The following is a 6,489-nucleotide window of genomic DNA, read 5'->3' as shown; positions in this document are numbered from 1 at the left end:
GCTGTTTCTCCGATCACAAATGCAGACATTGTTTTATGTTTACGCGGCGCGATGCAACGCAAGGCGTAAAAAGACAGTATAAGTCATTATAATCCGTAATTATGTCCCCACTGGATGCAACAAATGCCTCGTATATAATGGGTTTGAATGTTTTTGTCTCGTCGCTCCGGCCGGGACAGGGCATCATCACAATATGGTAGGGGTGTAACATTTGCGTCACACGCTTGAGGTATTCGGCCAATCACAATGCACTGGATAGCTGGCCAATCAGAGCACACCTCGCTTTTTCAGACCGATGAGCTTTGTAAAAATCGACGCGTTTCAGAAAGGCGGGGCATAGAGGAGAAACAATCATGTACAGTATGTGGAAAATAATGTGGTTTTTTAACCTTAAACCGCATAAACACATTGCATTACACCAAATACACAAAATAATGTTCTTTTTAGCAACATCATAGTACCCCTTTAAAACAGACAATATCAGTATTTTGCATGTGTCTTTTGGGACCAGGACCATACCGAGAACTTTGGTTACATGTTGGGTCTTCTGTCCTTCGCAATCAGCTGGACTGCAAAGTTTTCCTTCATCCTGAAAGCTGTGAGTAGCATTTGTGAGCACTTTTGCAATCTAAATAATTATTTTGAGCTCTTCATTCAAACACATTATCATGCCTGTCCTTTTGTTTTGCTTTAGTTAACCCAAAAAAGTCAATTTGATGAATATGTTCTCCAAGCATCCGAGATGTTTGATTCTTCATCAGAACAAATTTGGATTTAGCATTATATCAAATGCAGTATCAATTGGATATCAATGGCATTATATCACAAAATGGATCCTCTGCAGTGAATGGGTGCCGTCAGAATGAGAGTCCAAACAGCTGATAAAAACATCCTAATAATCCACACAACTCCAGTCCACCAATTAACGGCTTGTGAGGAGAAAACCTGTGTGTCCTAAGACGTTTTTAACTTTAGTCATGCAGCTTGGGTGAGGAACTGCAGTGGTGTGGATTACTTGTGGATTGTAGTGATGTTTTTATCAGCTGTTTGGACTCTCATTCTGACGGCACCCATTCACTGCAGAGGATCTTTTGTTGAGCAATGTGTTATGATGATAAAATAAACTCATCTACATCTGGATTGCCTAAGGGTTAGTGCGTTTTCATTTTTGGGCAAATTATTCCTTTAATAAAATAGTTGTGCACAAATTTCATAATGAATTCAATGTCAACAGAACATTAGATGAAAGAACAGTCACAAACTACTGTATACTGTATATGCACTTTGTATAAACTGTCCAATTGTGTCTTTTCTGTCTTTTGCAGAATAGAGGAGAGCAGAATTCTGCAGTGCAGGTGTCTACAGAACTACGAGTTCTGTCTTCTGTAGCTGGGTCTCTGTATGCCTCTGCCATTCTTCTCTATGACACACAGCTAAGATCTGTAATCAAAGCAATGCCATGGATACTCTCTGCTAGGAGCTGTGCAATTCTGGATCTTTCTGTATCCTTTGACACAGACTGTAAGTGACTCAGGGTCCGGAAAGTGACTGCTTACATGAATACATTAATGTACCAGTGTTCTCAGTCTACTCTTTAACTTTGATTTTTCAGATTGTGGTCCTCATCTGTTACAGATCCAACCATAAACGCCCTTCTGTCCGGTCTCTAGACTCGAATACTGAATCTTTACTAGGTGACTTTTCTGTCACGGGTCAGCTGTGCAACAACAATGTTGAATGCTGCAGGATGAAGCACCTCTCAGCAAGAGGCATTTCTCCCAGAGGGAGAACATGGGACTTTACATGGATGTCAACATACAGCCAATCAGGAAGGTTTGCTCTTGTTATGGTGTGTTGTTGAACAGTCCATAAGGTATGGTAATTGATTAATGATCATAGTCATGGTTTTATTTGACTGGTGTCTCTTCTAGGTTTGTCTCAAGGAGGTCGCCATCTCACGGGACGGCTCATCAGAGAGTCTTCCGCTAAAGAGGACCGTCAGGGTGGTGCGGGTTGATGAGCAGTGTTCCTCTGGTACCTCGACCGATTCGTCCTCTATTGGCTCTGAACTAGAGGTTAGAACGCTATTCCTTTTCTTTTCAGAGTTGCACATTATATGGCCCATAAATGAGATGCTTTGACACGACTCGAAATTAAATGACCCAACCTGTACTGCCTGAGAATCTGAGACCTACACGTGTGATTTCACACAGCTGAATTTGTGTACGCACAACCAAGTTAAAAATTAAATAAAAATAGCTGAAAAATAAAAATAAATAAAATTGATCAAATGAAAAAAAAATTCATAATAAATGTGTAAAACTAATACATTAATGTATCTGTTATTTTTATGTATATATTATTATTATATAGTATATTTGTAGTTTAAATGTAAAATTTTAAAATGTAATTATATTACGCTTCATTTATTATTTATTACAAATATTATATGTTCTAAACATGTAATATAAATAAATTCTAACACACACACACACACACACACACACACACACACACACATATATATATATATATATATATATATATAATGATATATACAATTATAGTATAGAATTGTTTTCATTAATAAACCTCAAATTATACATGGAAAAACTAACATTAATAATAAAATATTAAACAATAAAATGTAATAACTGGAGGCTGCAGTACTGTTTTAGGAGGGTAGATGGTAGCAGAGTTTTAAAGACTAAAGCAAATCACATGTAAAATTTGTGTAAAAATAAATGTTTGAGTTTCCTTACAGTTTTTCAAAAGGGTTTATCTACAGTATCTATTCAACACACTGCTTGCACACTTATCTGAAAGAAAATTGTCTATATAATCTAATCACTCAGTATAACATCTCAATATAAATTGGACATGTCACAGTTTTGCTGAAGATTTTGTTGTTGCATTGCAGTCTAGTCCTTTCTTGGCACTCTGAATGGCTTTTGAGAATGCCAAGTGATTGAGGATGTCATTTAATCTAAAACAAAGGCAAATCTCCCCATTACGAAAACAATTGAACTTTGTTTTATTCACTAAACAGGAAAACGCTATGCATGTGAACCGCCTCAGACACGGTGTGTGAGTCCAGAGTTCAGACATCTGATGTCAAGAGCAATCTTCCAGTGATGAATGTGTGATTTCTGAAAGCTGTTACTGTAGTTAAATTGTTCAATTTCTGAGCCATTAGCATCAGTTACTGGCAGAATTGTAATGCAAGTAATATAATTTGTTATATAAGGACTCATAACTAGCTGTGAGAGTTGAACAAAATATTTAAACAGATCTAAAAAAGTATCTAAATCAGAAAAAATGGCTCATGGGCAGTTTTGGGTACAACTATGACAATCAAAATGGGAGATTCCTGCAATTCCACTCCATTGTGTCAATTACTGTAAGCAGTTGTGAAAGAGAAAGCTGGGCTTGGTGTTCCAGAAGTTCTTGTTGTTGCTTGATTGTTTTGCTGTTAAAGATCTATAATAAAGGAACAGGGCAGGACCTTTCTGCATCGGAAGTGGTATAAAATGCTTGTTCAGTCTACAGGAGATTTGGCCCTCGCTCTGCTATTTTAAGAGTGGGTCTGTCGCCCGCCCGATGCGTGGAGAACAGTGGACAGGCCGAGGGGTTTTCTGTTCTTTGAGGAGGGGTTGTTTGTGTCTGTGCGTGTGAGTAATTAAGCATTCCTCTGCAGATATTTGAGCCTTAAAGGAGTAGTTTAGCCCAGAATAAAACAATACTTCCTCCAAATCATACACAACCTCATCTCGTTCCAAACCTACATAAGATTCTTTGTTCTGCGTAACCCAAAATGAGATCATCATCTTTTTATTAAATGCATTTTATTTATTTTTATTAAATGATTTATTCATTAAATGTTTATTAAATAAATTATTTATTAAATTGTTTATAAAAGCCTTTTATTTATTAAATGAATTAAGTTTATTTATTAAATTAATTTTTCAGTAAATGCAATTTATTTATTTTTTGTTTATTAAATGTTTTTTATGTTACTTATTAAAGGCATTTTTATTTATTAAATGTATTAATGTTTTTGTTCCTTTTATTTGCTTGACATTTTATGATCATTAATTATTTATTATACATTTTATTCATGTATTTATTTTTATATATTAAAGAAATCATTCACAAAAAGTTGCTGAATTATTGGTTCATTTACATATTAAAGGAATTTCATTTATTTATTAAATAAATTATTCACTAGATGTATTAAGTGAACTTTTTATTAAATGCATTTCTTTTGTTTAAATTATTTATTCATTAAATGTTTATTAAATGAATTTTATTTATTTCATGAATTATTCATTAAGTGCATTTATTAAATGAAATTAGTAAATTTATTTTATTTTAATTAAATTAATTTTTGTTATTATTAAAGCCATTTTTACTTCTTTTTTTTTTTTTGCTTGAGAGTTTGTGCCATTGTTAATCGAGTCTGTTATTCTTAAATTTATTAATTCTTATCTTATTCTTCAAATACTAGTTCTTCTAGTACAAAACAAATGCATTTTTTTCTTTTTTTCATTTATTAAGTGGGACTTTGAAGAAACAAAAACGCAGTGGATCCCGGTAGAGGAAGCTCCAGAAGATCTGCAGAAAGCAGAGGCGTTCCCTCTCCAGGAGTGGCCAGAGTCCACCGGCAGACCTGGTTCTCACGTCTGCTTCTGCAACCGTGCACAGCTAGCGGAAAAGTTAGTGTCCACATAATCAGACGACTAAACCTGGTGCCACTGACTCTGTTGAATGGTTATGCATTAACATGATTTGAGAGTATTTGAAGTTTAATAAAGCAGTGTAAAACTGGATGTCGCCCACATACTATTTAATATAAAGCGATCTATGTCATTGTGAACATCACCAACATGTTTTTTATGGACTTTGTGTGACCGCGCACATTTTTGAGTATACTTGAAAAGCAAAAGAGATGATGTAACTCTGTTTCTCATACGGTATCTCAGTACCTATTGTTACCGGCTTTAGAAGGCTGATCTACACTTGTATCCTTCCCTCACGGCGACAAGGCTCCCGGCACTTCCCTGTCATTCACGCTGACGACTTTTTCCATTGTCGTCCCCTTTCCTCTCCAGAGCCATGCTGTTGATTAATGGGATGGCTCTGAAAACCTTATCGGACCTGTCGTTTTCATAGACGATACCGAACACTGACAAATGAAGGGAGGTGTCACATTGACTGCCCTAATAAAAACAATATCACCCTTTTGCAGGCGCGCCAGGTCGGGAGGTCACTTCCTTTATTTTGATGGTTTCTGCCGGTTTATTTGAGCTGGACTGGACACGGCCCAGCAGCCCGAGATAAGGCATAGACCAGACCGTGAGTGTTTTCAGCGTCTTCGCTGGTATCCAGACTTGACCTGCCTTGGCTTGTGACTTTGCCTCCCATGCTCTTTGTATCTCAGTCAGTCAGGTTTAACAGATGGATATTAGATTTCCTCAAAGTATGACAGCAAGACAATATGGTGATTAAAGTATGTCAAGAACATGAGGACATTTCTTGTCCTGGTGGATTTGCGTTGGGGATGTGAATATGTAGGCCAACGCAGAATCTGAATGACAGAAATTCCTGTCATTCACAAAGTTCTACACATTCTGTGTCTTTTGCATGTTTGCAAACATCCAAACATGTCTGGATGCTCGAAATTGAACGGGAGAATGCACGTTTTAAACAGCTTATTGTACAGGTAAGTTAATCGCTGTTCTAATCTAATGCGCTGCTGCACTGTAACGCACACACATAGGCTACAGACAGTAGCGCGCACATAATCATTCAGTGCGGAAATGTATTCCCTTAACAAAAATAAGTATACTTCAAGTTTATTTTATTAAGTATACTTAAGTAAAGTTCATTACATCATACTTGAAGTATACTACTATGTCCCTATTTAGGTATTAATTTGTATATGTTTTGTTATATGAATATTTGAACATACAAAACATCAAAAGAAAGAACGGGGTATCTGCTTGTAAACAAAAACATGCATGCATTGTTCATGCATTCTTTTTTATAAACACGTGAATGTGGGCAAGTTTCATAAATAAAAATACAGATGAATGATAATGATAATCAAAACGTAGATGGAGTCAATCAACACCCCAAAGCTTGACAGTCATTACCTCTTCATGGGTCGACATTTTATTCCATAACGTTACACAGTTTTGATGCTGTTTTATGTCTGATGATCTTGTTAGATTACATGTGGAAGCATCTGTTGTTTCGGTTTCTTTAGATTGTAAGAGCAGACTGATTGCTATAAAAGGAGGGAAGAAGTGCTTCCAATCATTGTGTTCTTGTTAGCAATGGTTACCTCCAAAGAAGCTTCATTGCTTTGCATCAAAATGGCATCACATGCAAAGAAATTGCTACAAAGAATATTGCACCTGAAAGCATATCACCAGCACTGTAAAGCTTGCTCAGGAATGGCAGCAGGTTGGTGTGAGAGCATCTGCA

At 36.2% G+C, this 6,489-nt stretch overlaps 1 pseudogene; it reads left to right on the top strand.

Annotated features, from left to right (window-relative positions):
- LOC107677484 (transmembrane protein 44-like) overlaps window positions 1–6,489 on the top strand; it is a 15,075-nt pseudogene that overhangs the window by 2,156 nt on the left and 6,430 nt on the right.

This window comes from Sinocyclocheilus anshuiensis, unplaced genomic scaffold (genome assembly GCF_001515605.1).
Source record: "Sinocyclocheilus anshuiensis isolate Anshui unplaced genomic scaffold, SAMN03320099.WGS_v1.1 scaffold660, whole genome shotgun sequence".
In the NCBI taxonomy this organism is placed as follows: domain Eukaryota; kingdom Metazoa; phylum Chordata; class Actinopteri; order Cypriniformes; family Cyprinidae; genus Sinocyclocheilus; species Sinocyclocheilus anshuiensis.
The sequence above is the reverse complement of the archived record's forward strand: the minus strand, read 5'-3'. Positions and strand labels throughout refer to the sequence as shown.